This window comes from Lotus japonicus, chromosome 2, assembly GCF_012489685.1.
Source record: "Lotus japonicus ecotype B-129 chromosome 2, LjGifu_v1.2".
NCBI classification, from domain to species: Eukaryota; Viridiplantae; Streptophyta; class Magnoliopsida; order Fabales; family Fabaceae; genus Lotus; species Lotus japonicus.
In genome coordinates this window covers 4,489,612-4,510,231 of record NC_080042.1, presented here as the reverse complement: position 1 = coordinate 4,510,231, position 20,620 = coordinate 4,489,612, and the positions used below count along the sequence as shown (strand labels likewise).

Sequence of the window (20,620 nt, the reverse complement as noted above, 5' to 3'; positions counted from 1 at the left end):
CACAATCTTTAGGTGGAGTGATAATTTGTGTATTGATATACAACTTGAATTATTACATTAAGTTGCAGATACTATATCTAGGTCTGCTAGTGCATAGTTGATGGAATTCTTCTGTTCATTGAAATCAGTTCCTTGTTTCTTCTTACAGTAAGTACAATTGTAGCATATGGCGCATAGATGTCGGGATGTCCAGTGGAGTTCTTAATTCCAGACCAGAGGTAAAACAAATCCATGGTCCTAGACATACTGTACTTATGATAACCCCCAGTTAAGAACTACGGTGGATTACTATAATGTTAAGTACTGTTAAAGATAACCATGTCCGCATAAGTGCATGTTTGGATACACTATGGAAGACCATGATGAAGCCAACATCACAATGGACAACCCCAAAAGCTAAGAGAAGTTCCTTTTGTCCACATTTTGGCTTACTGTGTATCTAAACATGCACTATTACTTTGTACTGAATCTCTTTTCTATTTGTTATCTTAAGCTTAGCCTTTATGTATTGGTATGTTAATGGAAGTAATATCCTAATATTTAGTTCATTTGCAACTGATTGGAAATTAAAGCCTGAATCCACTTCAGGGTTGAATGCCAAGATTTAGGTTTAGGTTAGCTTACCTGTTTACTTCTGATACTTTGCAGAAGCTTGGCCCCTATTGTAGAAAGGTACTTAGCTTGAGCTGAAAAAACTAGCAGTTGAGTTGTTTTGGAAAGGTACTATCTAATATTCATAGCTCACATTGCTAACCAGTTTCTTTAAAAGTTGTATTCATTTTGATTTTGAGTTTCTTCAATTAACTAGTTTCTTGTATTCATTTTTAGACCGTCATCATCCATATCGTAAAAAGAAGAAAGCTTTCAACGGAAAATCAGAGTATGGTAAAAGAAAAGCTGCTCAAAATTATGTGACTGATCGATTGATTATCATGCAGATTTCAATATATGAAATTAATCCTCAGTGATATAAGAGAGATTTTTCTTAATAATTACATTCTCTGTGAGTGCACAATATTTAATTCCAAGCTTGCATATGTTTGTTTACTTTTTTTTATAGTCCTGAAGCAGTAGAATGTCATGTAGTTAAACTAATTTACTCGGAGAATGGCAATGCAAAACGAAAGAAATTGGAATCAAATGCATTGGATGTAAGGCTGCTTGCTAGTTTTTTATGGCTTTATTTCTAATTATAACTTTGGCTTTTGATTCCTTTGGGCTGAATTTTGATAAAGCGGCTATGAGATGTTGAACTGAACTCAAGTCTCTTTGAAAACCTCTAGCTAAAAATGCAATGCAATTTTTTTGTTTGTCAACTTTTCAGTTTGTATACCCTGCTTATACAACAATGTTGGGGCATCTACGTTCTAAAGCTCTAGATGATTTCAAGACTAAGCTGGATCAATCACTAAACAATGGTGAAGGGTTCGCTTCATCTGTTCAAAGGTGGACTCAGTCCATTATGCTCGAGTTTGATAAAGGATCTGCAGGTAATTATCAGATAGGATTGTTCTAAATATCTTATGCATTATCACCTGTTATTTATATGCATGTTTCACAGCTAACTAAAAATTGGGGTGCCAATGTTAGCTTGAGTGTCCATTTGCTTTTTGAGTTTATATTAGGTGTCATTCTCTCCCTGCCTTTATTATTTTAAGATGTACATTTTCCACTTCAAACTTATATGGGAACTGGATATTTGAAGTGAAGAAAATTGATGAGTATAACTAAGGATGCATCTTATTTGTCCATCCTTCTATATAAGTAAATTATCAGAGATAATGACTAGCTTCATCTGTGCGCAGTGCAAAATTATCAGATATAATGACTAGCTTTGAGGTGATATTGTCTCAAAAATGGAGATTAATTGTTGAGCTGAGTCATATATTATTTATTCCTGCAATATCTCCATCAACCACTAAATTAGAAGTATCTTTTGCAGACACAACTAGTCAAGGCATTGGCTGAGCCTGTTGAGTCCCTCTTTGAAGTAGGGGGAAAAGACACTTGGCTTTCTATCAGAAAACTTCTTAAACGTGAGACTGAAGCTGTTGTATCAGAATTTTCAACTTCCATTGCTGGTTTTGAGCTTGATGAAGAAACAATTGAAAGAATGCAACAAAGCCTAAGGGACCATGGAAGAAAAGTGGTGGAAAATAAAGCAAGAGAAGAAGCTGGAAAGATTCTTATTCGCATGAAGGATAGGTAACATCATTTTAAAGATGTCTATATTCATCTATTTGGTCCATGTAACTGATCCAATCAAACAAGATAAGGCTTGGTTGTTATTTGTTTCCATTTGTTTGTTTTGGGGGACACCCTTTGTTGTACTTGGCACTTTCCCTTGCTTTTATGATGAAAGAAATTGCTCTATTCCTATTTGATGTTATTCAGCTTTCAGATTGATTTGGTGGCTTACCGGCTTCTGTAATCAATTTCAGGTTCTCCACAATATTCAATCATGACAATGATTCACTACCTAGGGTTTGGACTGGGAAGGAAGATATCAGAGCAATTACAAAGGATGCTCGCTCTGTGGTAATTGATTGCAAACTTCAATGAATTGTTCTAGTTCTTTTAGGCTATTATGTTTTCTTTTTTGCTGGGACCTTGGATGTTTAACTCACTTGAGAGAGTGTGTTCTCAAGATCTCTTTTTATGTTAATAAATTTTCATTAAAAAAATATGTATATTCAGGTCAAATTCGTGTGGAAAAAAAAAAAAGAAAAAAAAAATTGTTGAGCATTCACATCGGTTTTCAGTCTAACCGATGTGAAAAGTATACACATTTCACATCGGTTTTTTGTCTAACCGATGCTTTTCACATCGGTTGTATGACAGAACCGATGTGAAAAGTATACATTTCACATCGGTTGGCTGACAGAACCGATGTGAAAAGTATACTTTTCACATCGGTTGTATGACAAAACCGATGTGAAAAGTATACATTTCACATCGGTTGGCTGACTTAACCGATGTGAAAGGTATACCTTTCACATCGGTTATAAACCCGATGTGAAAAGGTTATGAGATACCACATCAACATTGTTTACATCGGATAAAAACCGATGTTAAAACTCAAAAATACCCGATGTGAAAACTAGTTTTTCTAGTAGTGTAAGTCAAATATATTAAAGAAAATGAAAAATAAAATAAAGTAAAGAAGAAAAACGAAAGAGATCCTAAGACTAGGGCTTGGCAGTGCGATGCAGAAGTTCTTGAAGTGCAAGATTCATGTCAAACAGAATAGCCTGATGAGAGTTGAGACGTTGTTCCAAAATGTCAAGTCTGGAAGAGCTTGGTTGTGCAGAAGTAAAAGGAACATCCTGAGCAGAGTGAGGAGTTTGAGCATCAGCATGTGCAAAAGGCACTGGAGTAAGTGCTTGACATCTGAGAGCTTCAGCTTCAGCTTCAAGTCTTTCAGCTTCTAACTTGGCATTTGCAATTCTTTCAGCTTCTTGACGAGAAGCTTCTTCTGCCAGTTCTTTCTTTTTCTTTGCTTCCTCAACAGCTTCAAGTAGCTTACTTCTCAGTCGTTGTTCATGCAGAATCACTCTTCTATTGAACCACTGCCTTGCAGCCTCAATCCTCTGATCCCTTGCCGCAGTGAGGAGACTCGTCATAGAGGGAACTTGAGCAATTAACCAATCACTCAGACGATTCCATTCTTCAGCAACAGAGTCAGGATTCTCACTCAGGTTGGTGTGACCTTCGACATTGCGAATCATCAGTGAAGCTTCATGACTAAATACACTGATGCACTCAAGGAGGGTGTTTGGCCTGAGGTAGGTGAAGGGAACAATTGAAAGATTGGTTTCAGGAGAGGTTGGGTGATTGTTGCTATTTGCCTCAGAGGCACCTTGAGGAGAACCAACATCAAAGGTTTGTTCATTGGAGATATGGGTCTCAAGGTTTGGTTCAGAGGTTTCAACCTGAGGGTGTGGTGATCTAACCGAAGAGTGGTTAGATTCTGAGTTTTCTGGTTCTGGTTGAACAGGTTGAGCTCAAGGGTCTGCTTCATGCAAAGGGTCAGCCAGGATAGGATGGTCTGGGTCAACTAGACGTTCTGGTCTAGGTCCAGGGTATCTCCTAGGGCTAGGTACTGTGTGATAGTATTCAGGAATGGCAGACTCTTTCTCTTTCCTCACTTGGTCAAATTTTCTGAGGGATTCAGAGTTTTTTTAAGGTGAGGAATCAGCAACATTGATAGGAAAGGATACAGAGGGACAAGGTGTTGTGGAGTCTGTATCAGTGGTTCTTCGAACAGGATGTTCTGATGCTCTGGGAACAGAGTGATCAGAAGTTCTGGGTTCAGGTTTAGACTGTTCGAGAATTATGGGTTCAGATGTTTGTAGGTTGTATTGGATGGTAATGGGTGATGTAGGTTCAGAAGATCTGGAAGTCTGAAGCATGTTCCAAAGAGGTGCTTCATGCGGGGAAGGTTGGAAAAAGGAAGATTTTGGTGAAGTGGGTGGAGAAGTGGTTTGTGCAGCTGGTTGGGACTCAGGGATAGGAGTGAGTGGGTTGGAGGTGCGTTTAAGCATAGCAGAGATTGGGAGTGCATCAAATGAACTTAAATCATCATCAGAATCAACAGCAGACTTACTTGATGATCGCACTAAAGACCGAGTCACTCTGGAAGGAGTCTCAATCCGTCTGATCACTTCAGCAGCCGGTTCCACACGGGTAGGCTTCACCATGATTTTGACTTGCTTCTTCTTCTTTGGAGGAGGAGTGTAAGACCCTAGACTTACCTATGTAATGCTTAAGTGATAGATTGAATTAAATGAAACTTTTGGCTAAGTTTGAGTTTTGACAGATTACGCCTGTCAACTTGTGTGAATTTTTAGAGGGTCTTAAAGACCTCATTTGGGAAACCTTCCTTCAAGAGAGTTGTATCCCTTTAAGTGTAGAAAATTCTCGAAGTAGAATCAGGTTATTCCGACCCCTGTAGCTCGAGATATTCGACTTTTACCGAGTGTGGTTCTGGCAGTAAAGTGCCAGCGAATTAATTTGTGCATTTTTATTTTAATTCCGAATTTGGTCAGGTTATTTAATTAAAAGGAGTAGGTTTTTAATTAAATAAGACCGGGTTAGGGTTTTTAAATAATTGGGTCAAAGGTGATGAGATTTGGGCTTGAAAAGGGAAAACCAAACCCTAGCCCACTTGTGGTTTGCATGAGATTAAGGGGAAAACCCTATTTTCTTTCCCTCATTCAGAACAGAAACTGCACCCCATCTCTTCACGTGAAAAACCAGAGAGAGAACAATGAGAGAACTCGAGAGAGCAAGGGGGGAGGTCGCCACCACCACTCACGACGCGCGCGCGAGAGAGAGCTGGCGAGAGGGAGAGAGATCGCGAGTGGAAGTGGGAGAGACCGAGAGCAAGCCAAGGAGGTTTGGACAGCAGGAGAACCATCTTCTTTCTTTCTATTTTCAAGCTCTAAAACAAGGTAAGGGCTGGTCCTAGGAGTTGGGTAGCATGTCTAGGCCATATTGCCATGCTTTGACATGATTTTATGTATGAACTTGATTGATGTGCTTGGGGTTTTGAATATGCGATGTGTGCTGGACTTTTTCCATGTGATATTGGGTTACACTGTGAACATGTTACTATATTTGATGCTGGTAGATGACTTAGAACCCTTAGAATAGAATGGCTAAAACGAAATTGATGGCAAATGCATTCTCTGTCAGATTTCTGTGCTGGGCAGTAAACTTCAGGTCCTATTTTCACTTGTTTCTGGTCGCCAAATAAAGAAATGATTAACATACAAATTGTAGATCTTCGAAAGAGCTTTCCAGGCATATAAAGATCATAAATTTTGGTATAGTATTGTGTGTTGTAGGTCGTTTTGGGTAACTGTCACCTAATTCTGGGGCTCAAATGAAAATTATTTTAACTAGAGAGTTGTATATCTTTAAAATAGATTTCCATAAAGATATTATACATGATTTTTTGTTGGAGGACGCATTCTGTAGACCAGTTTCAATGAACGTTGTTTCTGCTGTCCAAAAAGCTAAGTTGCGAAAATGTGTTGTTTTCCATGCATAAGCCTTATGTTACCTTATTTGATAATTTATGCCATGTTGTGCCATGCGTAAGTGTAAGTTTATGCTATGCCTTACGTGAATTGTGATATTATTGAAAATTGTTCAAAGGGTCGCTCATCTAGCTGTAATTCCCGATGTGTCTGTGATCGTTTAATTGTTGTATTTATGCGATGTTGATGTAAGACTCTAGGTTGACTTTAGAGACTTAAACAAAGAGAAACGTGTAATTAACTCGCTTGCAAGTAAATGTGAATAATATGGGCATAGGTCTAGTGTAGACTATAGCCCATGAGAACGATGGGCTTGCACGCGAGGGAGAATTGTGGATTGACTGTTGGTCTCCACGTGAAAAGGTTGACTGCGGTCACCTAGAGATTTTGTGGATCATTGCGGCTCCACGTGTTTGGTTGACTGCGGTCACCATGAGATTTTTGTGAAGTATTGCAGCTTCACGTGATTGTACATCTGCGGATGTAAGTGATTGGCCAAGGCAGGATTGGTGGGTTGTGTGATGTGAGATTCCGTTAGTAACTGACTCTTTCCCATAAAAGACATATAATGTACTTATATTATGTTGTTGTTGATTTTGTCATTATCATTCTTTTTGTTGGACCTGACCCTGCTTGTTTGCTATGTGTTTATTTTGGGGGGGGGTAGATGGTCGTGAAGATAATGGTGACGACTCATTCTTGGGAGTTGATGATACGTGACGAGCCACTACCGGATGACGACTACACTTCTGATGAAGAGGAAGAAGATAAAGAGGAAGGGGCCAAGGATATGGTTGGGTTGTGAGACATCCATTTTTCTTTTGGGTTGAGAGTACCGAGTTTTGGAAGTATTGAACCATTACTTTATTTTAGTTGAGATAGTTTAACTTGATGTAATTTACTTTGAAGTTTTCTTCCGGATATTTATTTCATACTCTTTTCAATGATTAATAAAGTTTGAGGTTTACGTTGATGATTATTTCCGCAAGTTTGAAATGGTTAAGTTTCGAGAATTTTGTAAAATTGAACTTTTATCATTAATTCAAGATTAATAAATGAATCGACGAAAACTCTTTACGAAAATTGGTTAATTAGTTACTGTGTAACACTCGAGAAATCGGGGCGTTACATTGTGGTATCAGAGCTCCGGTTGAGAAACCAGAGCATTAAGGGTTTTGGGCTTACGAGTTTCCGAACTCGTTGTGTTTTTTGTTTTTGTTTTTGATAAAGATGTTTTCAAAGCTTCGCGGTGAGATTAGGTAGACTTGTTTGCTAAGATGTTTGCTTGACTGTGAGAATGTCTCTGATTAGTATCATTGCCGTGATACTTGAGATTAAGTGTTGACTCTATGTCAAGATATTTTGAGGAAGTTGATCTTGGATGAGGGTCATAAGTGTAGATTAAGTATTCATTCGGGAATGACAAAGATGTATCAGACTTAAAACTTCATTTCTGGTGGACTGGGATGAAGAAACGAGTAGTCGAGTATGTATCAACGTGTCTGACATGTCAAGAGGCGAAGGTAGAAGCTAAGGATGAATCTTAGTGGAATGACATATGAATTCCAGAGATGAGATGTCAAGGGTACATGATTTTTGAGGTTGAAGTATTAGAAATTGAATCGATGGGATATGATCTCAATTTATGTGGCTACGGGATGATAGGGACTCATTGACCTTTCCAGTGATTTTTTTATAAATTTTCATCTTCGACATATTAAGCCTAATCGACTTAATATTGAAGGGGGGTGATATTCAGAATTGTAGCTGGTGATGGACCATGATAGAAAGGTTGATAGGAATTGATATATGTTGGTCAAATCTGAGAGATGAGTTTTGTTAGGTATTTGATCCCTTTGTGAAGAAGTCGTAGTGCTAAGAAATGAATATTCATCTAAAAATTGTTGAAGAGTTAGAGGACGTTATTGGTGCGAACTCGGTGAAGGTTTAGATTTTAAGTCCATAAATTCTTGTCCTAATTGTGTAGGACTTAAAGTTTGTTAGAATTGGATTGAGAGATTAAGAAGTTGATTGGTGTCATAGTAATCAAGCTAGAGAAAGAAAGTTTTAGCATAAGTTGAATACATGAGAATGTTGATATGGATTTCAGAGAAATGTGGTAGGATTACTAAGTGAGATTGACTAAGCTGGATTAAAACCTTAGGGGTTAAGATTGTCCTTGAGAGTTGGGAGACAGGTATGAATAAGAGATTTAATGGTTTTAGTTGTGACGATAGCAATTGAACCTTTGAAGATTAAAATCTAGGGAGCGAAAGTTGGGCTAAGTCCCTAGAGGCACAGTATATGGTTTGATCTTGAAGGGAATGAATTATGAGTTATGCAGAGATTTCAGACTTAAAATAGGCTATAATTTGACTTGTGGATAAGTGAAAGATTGATTAAAGGTCTGAATGAGGATAGTTCTGAAACAAGAGATGACGTATGGATTGTTAGGTATTGAGATGATGATTAGCTTATAAACGGTTGATCAATTGGACTTGGATTTGGCGCCTAGTGCCCTAGTACGAGTGTGATAACTAGGTCTATCTGAAGATGATTGCTAGATATCTAAGGGTTGTTGTTGCCTTGTATGTCACCCTTGAGGTGAACTTGCATGACGTCTCCCAGGTTTTGGGATGCGTGCTGACACTACTTGTAAGATCGAAGAAAAGTGAGGGATTGAAAGGATGTTTTAATTAAGGGTTGTCGCTTACCCAAGGATTGAGATTGGAAGGGACGCTCCAAGTGGGACACGCCTGACCACATCGAGACTTTGTGTCTATTTTGGTAAAATAAATAATAATTGGTATTATCTCATTTTGTGAATAGTTTGTGATTTATGTGTGTGATATGATTTGGTGTGCTGAATGCTCATCATTGAGTCATAGAGGCGGGGAAGAACATTGACCGAGTCAATGTCTTCCTTACGTTTTTGTGGTGTTTTGTGTGATTGTGTTACACTCTCGATTTTGTTTTTCCTTACTTAGCAAAGATGGTGGATGGAACCATCGGCTAAGAAAAGGATGGCAGATGGAGCCAGTGAACAGAGTGCGTCGATCAAGATGGTGGATGGAACCATCAAGGTCGATGAGATGGCGGATGGAGCCAGTGAATGGAGTGCGTCATGGTGGATGGAACCATCAAGGTCGATGAGATGGTGGACGGAACCATCGGTGAAGCAGGAATGGTGGATGGAACCATTGGTCAGACCGAGATGGTGGATGGAACCATCAGGAAAGACGGGATTGGTGGATGGAACCAACGATCGTATATGGTGGATGGAACCATAGATCGAACAAACCAGATGGTGGATGGAACCGTCGAATGGACTAGGTGGTGGATGGAACTACTGAACGAGTGAATTGGTGGATGGAACCTTTGAGCTCGGTGTCCGAAAAGTTTGTTTTCCCGTGTCTGAGCTGTTGATGTTGCATCCGGATCACCTGGGCGGGACGCCGACCAACGTGTACCGGCATGAGCATAACACCTGTTTGACTTAAACTTTTGTTGTTTTGTGTGACCGCAGTGAGGCAGTTTGGGTCGTGTTCTAACGGGAGAGTTCCGTGAGGTTCTACGACGGGTGTCTAGGTTATAGACAGTGAAATGAGAGTGACTTGAACATCCTTACCAAATATTTTTCCTGATTGTCATCTTTTGGATATTGAGCCTGATCAACTTGATATTGGAAAATGGTGATCGGAATGATAGTTGGTGTTGGACTATGAAAGGAACGTTAAGGAGAGACGCATTCCCTTTGTGAGAATGATGTGGAACTAGACCATTAGTGATGTCACGTGAAGACCAGAAAGATGAGACTAAGGACAATAACCTATGCGTCGAGACGACTGGGAAATTTGTAGGGAATATCAGAGTGCGCAATGGAAGCGTGGTATGTCTTCCTATAGTAGTTTCGAGGACGAAACTATTTTTAAGGAGGATGGTATTGTAAGACCCTAGACATACCTATGTAATGCTTAAGTGATAGATTGAATTAAATGAAACTTTTGGCTAAGTTTGAGTTTTGACAGATTACGCCTGTCAACTTGTGTGAATTTTTAGAGGGTCTTAAAGACCTCATTTGGGAAACCTTCCTTCAAGAGAGTTGTATCCCTTTAAGTGTAGAAAATTCTCGAAGTGGAATCAGGTCGTTCCGACCCCTGTAGCTCGAGATATTCGACTTTTACCGAGTGTGGTTCTGGCAGTAAAGTGCCAGCGAATTAATTTGTGCATTTTTATTTTAATTCCGAATTTGGTCAGGTTATTTAATTAAAAGGAGTAGGTTTTTAATTAAATAAGACCGGGTTAGGGTTTTTAAATAATTGGGTCAAAGGTGATGAGATTTGGGCTTGAAAAGGGAAAACCAAACCCTAGCCCACTTGTGGTTTGCATGAGATTAAGGGGAAAACCCTATTTTCTTTCCCTCATTCAGAACAGAAACTGCACCCCATCTCTTCACGTGAAAAACCAGAGAGAGAACAATGAGAGAACTCGAGAGAGCAAGGGGGGAGGTCGCCGCCACCACCACTCACGACGCGCGCGCGAGAGAGAGCTGGCGAGAGGGAGAGAGATCGCGAGTGGAAGTGGGAGAGACCGAGAGCAAGCCAAGGAGGTTTGGACAGCAGGAGAACCATCTTCTTTCTTTCTATTTTCAAGCTCTAAAACAAGGTAAGGGCTGGTCCTAGGAGTTGGGTAGCATGTCTAGGCCATATTGCCATGCTTTGACATGATTTTATGTATGAACTTGATTGATGTGCTTGGGGTTTTGAATATGCGATGTGTGCTGGACTTTTTCCATGTGATATTGGGTTACACTGTGAACATGTTACTATATTTGATGCTGGTAGATGACTTAGAACCCTTAGAATAGAATGGCTAAAACGAAATTGATGGCAAATGCATTCTCTGTCAGATTTCTGTGCTGGGCAGTAAACTTCAGGTCCTATTTTCACTTGTTTCTGGTCGCCAAATAAAGAAATGATTAACATAAAAATTGTAGATCTTCGAAAGAGCTTTCCAGGCATATAAAGATCATAAATTTTGGTATAGTATTGTGTGTTGTAGGTCGTTTTGGGTAACTGTCATACCTGCTGTTTTTCCCTGTGTCGGACAGAAACTTTAAGGAGTAATATCACCTAATTCTGGGGCTCAAATGAAAATTATTTTAACTAGAGAGTTGTATATCTTTAAAATATATTTCCATAAAGATATTATACATGATTTTTTGTTGGAGGACGCATTCTGTAGACCAGTTTCAATGAACGTTGTTTCTGCTGTCCAAAAAGCTAAGTTGCGAAAATGTGTTGTTTTCCATGCATAAGCCTTATGTTACCTTATTTGATAATTTATGCCATGTTGTGCCATGCGTAAGTGTAAGTTTATGCTATGCCTTACGTGAATTGTGATATTATTGAAAATTGTTCAAAGGGTCGCTCATCTAGCTGTAATTCCCGATGTGTCTGTGATCGTTTAATTGTTGTATTTATGCGATGTTGATGTAAGACTCTAGGTTGACTTTAGAGACTTAAACAAAGAGAAACATGTAATTAACTCGCTTGCAAGTAAATGTGAATAATATGGGCATAGGTCTAGTGTAGACTATAGCCCATGAGAACGATGGGCTTGCACGCGAGGGAGAATTGTGGATTGACTGTTGGTCTCCACGTGAAAAGGTTGACTGCGGTCACCTAGAGATTTTGTGGATCATTACGGCTCCACATGTTTGGTTGACTGCGGTCACAATGAGATTTTTGTGAAGTATTGCAGCTTCACGTGATTGTACATCTGCAGATGTAAGTGATTGGCCAAGGCAGGATTGGTGGGTTGTGTGATGTGAGATTCCGTTAGTAACTGACTCTTTCCCATAAAAGACATATAATGTACTTATATTATGTTGTTGTTGATTTTGTCATTATCATTCCTTTTGTTGGACCTGACCCTGCTTGTTTGCTATGTGTTTATTTTGGGGGGGGGGTAGATGGTCGTGAAGATAATGGTGACGACTCATTCTTGGGAGTTGATGCTACGTGACGAGCCACTACCGGATGACGACTACACTTCTGATGAAGAGGAAGAAGATAAAGAGGAAGGGGCCAAGGATATGGTTGGGTTGTGAGACATCCATTTTTCTTTTGGGTTGAGAGTACCGAGTTTTGGAAGTATTGAACCATTACTTTATTTTAGTTGAGATAGTTTAACTTGATGTAATTTACTTTGAAGTTTTCTTCCAGATATTTATTTCATACTCTTTTCAATGATTAATAAAGTTTGAGGTTTACGTTGATGATTATTTCCGCAAGTTTGAAATGGTTAAGTTTCGAGAATTTTGTAAAATTGAACTTTTATCATTAATTCAAGATTAATAAATGAATCGACGAAAACTCTTTACGAAAATTGGTTAATTAGTTACTGTGTAACACTCGAGAAATCGGGGCGTTACAAGGAGGACCATCATCATCACCATCAGATGGAGCATCTGGCTTGGTGGAATCCTCATGCTTCTCTTTGTCCTGTCAGCCTTTTCCTTCTTCTGACCATCATCATAAGACTCTTCAGAGGATTCCTCCAAAAGCATTTTCCTTGTCTTCTTCTTCTTGGGAGGAGAGTCAAACTCTGGAGCTAGTGGTAATCTTCTGAAAAACTCGTCCACATCAATCTCAAAACCATGTTGTTTCAGATCATCAATGTAGCACAAGATAGCTTCTGGATTGTCTGCTTGAGACCACAGAGGATAATCTACCAGAGGGATTCTGCTTCTTCTGACTTCATCAGAAGTATCTTCATGTGCAGGAGCAATCTTTTTCTGAATCAGCCCCATCTTCTTCAAGGAGTTGGAAGTGAAGACATCTCTAACAATCATGGTCAGATCCTCTGTGCAGCCAGCCTTTGTCAGATCTTCTACAAGCTTACTGATAAAGGTTTTTTCCTCATTTTTTTGTACTGCTTTTGGCTAAACCTTTATGATTCAATCATAGCAAAGCAGATACGGGTTTATCGTCCTCAGGGATTGTGTGAACATCAGTTCCACCAGTTAAACATTGATTTGAGCGGATACAAAGATGTTTGATAAATTGTTTTTGTGATTTTCAATATAAAGAAAGCGGTAAAAGAAAGTTTACAGAGACAACGAAGAAGAAAACATATTTAGAATGCATTCACCTAATCCTCTAATTGTTTCCACTCAATCACTTATGTAAAGGTACATTTCATTTATGATGTCGAGAGCTATCCACATAACGATCCCTAGCCTAGGTGAATCTATCAATTGGAATTCCTAGACGTAATCCCTTACCATCTAGAAAACCAAAAGGAACATTAAAACTCAAATTATCTCTCAAAGACATCCACAATAACAAATTTATCCTAAGACAAGGTACCCTAGGCTTGCGAATCTCCGTTGTCACCCCGGAAACTCCTGTTAGAACTCAAAACCCCACCTGTCACGTGGAAGCCCACTATTGTTCCTACCTAAGATAATCTCACCATAAGACAACTATTTCATTGAGTGGTTTCTCTCTTGAACCGGACTCGCAATTATCTCCCGATCTCATGCTAGTCCATAAAAATCTAACACAAATCAATGATACTTGAAGTGTAGAAAGAAAAACTTTAACACACGGCGTGACCTAAGACATAGGCATTCTACTTTCATTGATCTAAGCATACACCAACTCATATCAACCTCTCGATCTATTTATAAATTAGTGAAGCTCTTTGGATTATCAATTGATTGGTTAGAAGCATGAAGTACAAAGAGAAACACCATACATGAAAGATTTCCATTTACATCAATAATTGAGTTTACAAGAATCAAAGAACTAAGCTATAACATTCTAGATACAAAAATAGAAAAGAACATATACAAGAGATAAGAAAGGAAGAGATGAAACCCGAAGAACGGAGACGAATCCATGGCGATGGAAACTTTCTCAAGCTTTCCATAGCCACCAAGAGGTTGTCACCATGCTCCAAAGCTCCACTCTATCAATTCCTAGCTCAGGGACCCTTCCTCCATGAAGCCCAGCCTCCTCTGAATGTTTTAGGGAGGAAAAATGGTGAAGAATGGAAGAGATCTCGAGAAAAATCGTGTTTTGGCCTTTTATAAGGGTCCAAGGTGGTTTATCTCGCTTAAGCGAGCCTCAGATTCGCTTAAGCGAGAGCCTTTTCTTAACTCTGAAGTACTCTTCTCGCTTAAGCGAGCACAAGTCTCGCTTAAGCGAGGGTTCACTTTCCTTCTATGCCACTGAATGGTTCGCTTAAGCGAGAAAGAATTCGGCTTAAGCGAGATTGTCTTCCAGAATTGATACCCTCTGCCATATAATTTTGCTTAAGCGAGTAAACATTTGGCTTAAGCGAAATTCTTCATTTCTTGGCCTTTTGACATCTTGTGGCATAGATCTTCATAGATTTTCACCTATCATTGAAAACAAAAGATTAAATGTGAAATATATAATATTTACTCTATTTCTATACTATAATTAAGTATTTACTAAATCAACTACTTATGGGGATAAAATAATCAACAATGCAAGCATATAGGTCAAATAAGTGCTTAAAATGATATTTAAAACACGTAGAATTGACACTTATCTGATATGTAAATAAGTAACACAAGAAAGGGGGGGTTTGAATTGTGTTCTTAAAAATTACTTGTTAAAACTTTAGTTTATGAAAAGAAGATAAGTTCTTAAGAAAATTGTTCTGGTGACTTTTCAAAAACTGTTTAGTGCAGCGGAAGTAAGTAAATAAAGCAGAACGATCAGCACACAGGAATTTATACTGGTTCACCCTAAACGATTGGGCTACGTCCAGTACTTGGCCACCACCAAGATTTTCACTAGCAAGTATCAAGGACTTCTCCAATACAAGTATTAGACAGGACTTCTCCAAGTATTATCACGGACTTCTCCAAGTATTGTACAGGACTCCTCCTAGTATTATCACGGACTTCTCCAAGTATTGTACAGGACTCCTCCTACAATCAACAAGATTGTTTGGCTCTACAAGAAATCTCTTCTCAAAAGAGTTGGTGTAGACAATTTATGGCACTGGAACTCTCAAGTGTTTTGGGTTCTGAAAGGACGTTGGAACACACAAGAGTTCAGAATCTAAGAGAGAAGTAAGAGAAGAGGTTTGACTCTTTTAAGGTTTGGTATTCTCTCTTGATTTAGCAGAGGTATGAGATCGGATTTGACTCTTAGGAAATCTGCTGTGAGCTTTTAATGCTTTGAAGAATGTTTTGATTAATTGCTCTGAGTTCTTTCTTTTCTTGCAATAAATTTTTCTCTTCTTGTCTTCTTCAATCTTCAGATATGTCCTTTATATATGATCTTGCTAGTTGTGTAGCCGTTGAGACACAAAATCTGGCCGTTGTTTGTAGCCGTTGTGAGTGTCATCTAACCATTGATTCAAATCTCCGGTTGGTAGCTTCATTAAATGCATGCTGCTGTTCAAAACTATCCTTTAGCCAAAAAGGTGTACTTTGTCAGCTAGTAGGTGGTGATAGCTTTGGGCTACTTTGCAGAAGAGAGACATTTTGGAAAAGTGATGTTGACGTGTTGTCCTTTTTCCTCTTCATTGGTCATCGAGACTTCTCTCTTCAAAGATAAATCAGTTTGCACGTGACCAGATTAGTTTCCTTCTGACTAAAGCATGGGGCAAATAGTTGAGATACAATTTTGACTTTCCCGCTCAAAGACTTCTTCTGAAATTCTGAGGTATGACGTGGCATAAAACGATACAGAATAAGTGTCTTCCTTGTTTACTGGACGATGCGGTCATATCTTGCGTAAACTTCTTTTTCCTTATAAGGCTTAGACATATTCGTTGAAGCATGCGACCTTATAATATATATTTCCTGAAAAATGTCATTAACATCTGGAATTAGATTTTAGTATAGAAAGGTATTTATAAAAATTGTTAGGATCAAAATAAGATTGAAACACGTTGTAACACGTTTGAACTTAACAATCTCCCCCTTTTTGATAATGACAATTTTTATTGAAAAGGATAATGATCAAGAGTAAAAAGAATTTATGCTCCCCCTAAATTGGGTAATATAAAAGTTTTTAAAAAACTTATTCAAATCATATTACTCCCCCTGAGTTGTATAACTTTGGTGTTAGGTTAAGGAAACAACCTTGAACTTGATCTTAAACTTTTCTATAATTCCTAATTCCTATTTTCTCCCCCTTTGGCATTATTAAAAAGAAAGGGAAAAGAATTTAGTAGAAAGGTATAATATGCATAGTAAACATGGCAAACGTTAGTTATAAAACGATAAGCATGATGGAACGATAAAATATGCATAATCAGTGAACAATTGTCTGAAAACATAAAAGTAAAAGCGAATTGTTCAGGATAGAGAGTTGGCCATTAGCCAAAGCGTGTCAGCAGCTGATCGATTTTCTGAGCAAGAGTCATGAACTGCTGGTTGATGTGGTCACGGTGGTCTTCAAAGTCTTCTCTGGTGACAAATTGAGTCGCCAAGACTTGAGCACTTGAGCTTCCACCTTCAGTCTTGAAATCAGCTTGAAGTCCCTCAGATTCATCTTCTTCTTTTCCATCAGCAGAACTGTTCAGTTGTGACTCTGTATCATCTGCCTCTTCAAGCATCTTCCCCTTTCCTTTGTCAGTGTTGGCTTTCTCAGAATGAGAAACAACTTCAGGAATGTGAGTGGGTAGGAGTACAAACACCCAAGTTCCAAATTTCAGTGAGAGCGCGGAGGTTCGATTCATGAGAGAATATGGCAGAGTACCAACATATCCCTTAGAGACACTCAATTTCCAGAACTCTGGATCAGGAATGTAACACCCCGATTTCGGTGGCGTCACTTTAGTAACCAAAAGTAAACTTAATGCGGAAAAACGTGAAATATTTTTTTTTCGATAATAACTAAGACAAGACTGAATTAAATAAAACCCAAAAGCGAAAAGTAATAGAGCTAATATACAATATATAAACAGCCCCCGCTGTAAGTAACAACCTCGTCACGAGTAACCTCCAGTGACGGAAAGAAAAGTGTAGCGCCCGAAGGCAAAATGTACAAACCAAATCTAAAGGTAAGTGTCCGCAACACTATCCCTCAAAACTGAGAATAAGCTGGCCCATCGGCCTGAAACAAGACCTCCTAAGTCCAACCAACTCTCTGTGATTCCCGTAAAGAAACCACACAAAAAGCTATAGGTGGGAAACTACCCTGTCCCCAAAGAAAACAAATGATGTTCAGAGCTAAGACTCTACTCCTACACTAATCCCATCTCGAGGAGCTCACACTAACACTCATTCCTACATGCTAGCGTGATCGTCGTCCGAATTTGAAATCCAGAACGACCTAGTCTATGTACACCATCCGTCCTCCTCTCGCTACCGCGATACGCTCCAGTTCCCGCATCTCAACCCTAGTTCCTCCCGAAGGATGAACCATCATGAATCAGCCCGCCGAAGACATCTGACAAAGGGCGTTTGTTCGCCAAAGCACACACAGAAGACGCGAGGGTCAACTCCAAAGAATTATATAAATAATACCACCAATAGATACCGATAAAAGATTAGCCACTTAGGCTTATAACTAGGGATAACATCCTAGGGTTGCATTATTCCACAAAGAATATAACGACTGTAAATCACAGTTAACATGCATCAAGTAGAACTACCAAGTATCAAACACACTCATCAACTAAGTCAGAATGCATGTTGCATGAGATGATATGACGGTTAACCCAGTTAACCAAATGCATTCCGGAAACGGATGGACATCGAACGGATCAATCCTAGCACCAGCAACGGTGGGACCATTCTGCCCGCGTGCCTCTTACACCAAACCTAGGTATGGACATCAACGAGTCAATCCTAGCACCAGCAACGGTGGGACCATTTCTGCTCGCGTGCCTCTGGGATGGACATCAAACGGATCAATCCTAGCACCAGCAACGGTGGGACCATTCTGCCCGCGTGTCTCTTACACCAAACCAAGGTAGCCAGATCAGCCGTAACCCGTAGGTCTGCCATTTCGGTCTGCTACAAGAGACGTCTACAGACGCTCTTACACGGAAATCCGGGTCTTATGACCATTTTGGAATCCGACGAGGTCCAGAGTACGTCCTGTGTTAATACCTCATTAATGTTGCATGAATGCAGGATGATTAGTCAAACAACGTCTCCGAATCTCACTCGACACGTCGCCACGTGTTCTAGGTAAATTAAAGTCTCTAAAAGCTTACCCTAAGGTAAAGTCGATTCTGCGACAAAAGACACATTTCACAACAACACATAGCTGCTCCAACAGCACAAGAGTATCACATACTCGGGAACTATCAATTCCCCGGACTTATCCCCAGGATAGCCCAACAACATAGCTGCTCCAACAGCACAACAACAAACACTGCTCCAACAGCACGACATCAAACGCTGCTCCAACAACACAACAACGACATACTCAACACTTGGATCCGACGACACTCCTCGTTTTCCAAAATTAAGATTTCACTTCCAATGCCTTCCTTCGAGGTTGTTATCATTACTTAAAGATTTAGAGGTTATTTAAGGTCTTATGAGTTTTCTTTATAAAATAGATTCCGTTTTGTCTTATCGCAAGTCTTATACATTTTCAGGATCTCCCAATCCCAAGTCGCTTCTAGAGGATGTCTCGATCCACTAAACAAAATTAAGGTCCGAACCTCGTTCGTCCTATCAAACTTTCTCAAAACTCTCAAAATAAAATCGGCATGACCTGCCCGCTATTCTCACCATTCAGAATCTCAGATCTCATTGCATAAGTATAAATAACTCAGCACAACCAATCAACATGTCATATATCAATATATTAAACAATAACCACATAGCACTTAGCATATAAGGCATGCACCACACATCCTAAATTACCCAATTAGCACTTAGCACGAAGATTCAATCTCAAAAGCATTCAGTAGATGCATCATCTACATTGTCAGCCGAAGCCTCAGAAAACGTTTTTCCAATCAAGCACAAACAATTGCATAAACAGTAAACATTGTCGAAAGCATCGACCCTAAGCATTAACTAGAGATTCAGTGAGTAGCCCTCACTTGTAGGTTCTCCAGAGTTATCTCCTAACACTTGTTCACAATCAAAGGCTTGCTCCTCTGGGAATTCCTCAAAATCACCTTTAGAGCAAAACCACAGAAATACTATCAGAATCTATCGAAAACTAAGCTATCGATACTTACTAAGGTTACTCGAAGTAATCTATACTCTAAGGTACGATAATCTAGCGCGAAAAGACAAGTTTTCGGAAAAGGAAATTTCCTCCTCACCCTCTAATAGCTCACGGCCACTTTGTGAAATTATGGGGCTCGATTTTTCTTCGATCAAACTTGGTTCCTATGCTTTCATAAGCCGTAACTAAGGGTATTCTGAACTCGGAAAAATTATCGGATCAAAAACTGTCGCAGGGGTATTTTGGTCATGATTTTTAACTTAGGATTTTCAAAACTGAAATCCCAAAAATAAAATTTTGCAGGGACGTCACCAACGACGTTTATGACAACTAATCCTACTAGCACTAAGCTAAGGCGATAGTTTTCAGCCTAAAGGTTGGAACTTTACTCAAAAACTACATAAATGGGCATTTTAGGTTCAAATTGATTCCGGCGGAATTCCGGCGACATAACGGAAAATCTAATCCGGCAGAAGTGATCTTGGGCACATATAGAAGAAGTTTAGAATCAGAAATGAAAGATTCAGGATAGTTTTGCAAAAACCCATAAACTATCCACTCAGAAAACTCTACAGAAAAGCTATGGAAAAAGCGATCGGAGGTAAGGATTAGCGACTATACCTCGAAGCCTTGAAGCAGCAACTGATTGATCGACGATCAAGCAAGGTTTGAAGAAAAGCTCTTCTTCCTCTTCCTTCTATGGAGCTCGCGGCCTTGGAGAGAAAATGGAGGAGTTCTTGTAATTTTTCTCACCTTTCTTGCTATATATACAAAATGGTAATTCGCGGGAAAATGAAAGTTTCGCGAATATTATTTTTCCGGCATCATTCTCCATGAATTCTAAGATAGGTGTAAGATCAAGTTTTGATCTAGTAGTACAACTCTATGTTTTGATGATTACAAGTTAACCTTTTGATATGAACAATTGTGGTACTCTAACGTGTTTTTCTGAGTGTGCTATTTACAGGCTCTGACCCTGACTCAATTTCACACAAATCAGAAGCACTGTGTATAAAGGGTAACCCAAGCAACGCTTTCGCATTCACCATGTTCAGTATGAACAGTGGAAAAGCTTCAGAAGATCTGAAGCTATACAAACTCTGATGAGGACTCAGTCGCTAGAAGCTCTGATGATCCAGAAGTTCTGACAACCAAGAAACACTGAAGGTTCAGATGTTCCGATGGTGTAGAAGACTCTGAAGATCCAGAAGCTGAATAGTGGAAACTCTGAAGTCCAGAAGCAAGAAACTCTGAAGGCCATGTTCTTCCCTCTGAGTTCAGAATCAGAAGATACAATGGTCAGAGGATCTGTGCTTTCCCTCTGACTCTGATCAACCGGCTTCACAAGTTCCTATACGAAGCATTCCTCTGATCAGAAGTCTC

The 20,620-nt window shown here is 39.3% G+C and overlaps 1 long non-coding RNA gene across 1 annotated transcript; it reads left to right on the top strand.

The window, feature by feature from the left end:
• The first annotated feature begins 129 nt into the window (after positions 1-129).
• On the top strand, positions 130-1,119 carry LOC130735204 (uncharacterized). The gene is made up of 3 exons (XR_009018338.1): positions 130-218; positions 649-720; positions 829-1,119. It is a non-coding gene; the product is annotated as an uncharacterized LOC130735204 (long non-coding RNA).
• Positions 1,120-20,620: the final 19,501 nt, after the last annotated feature.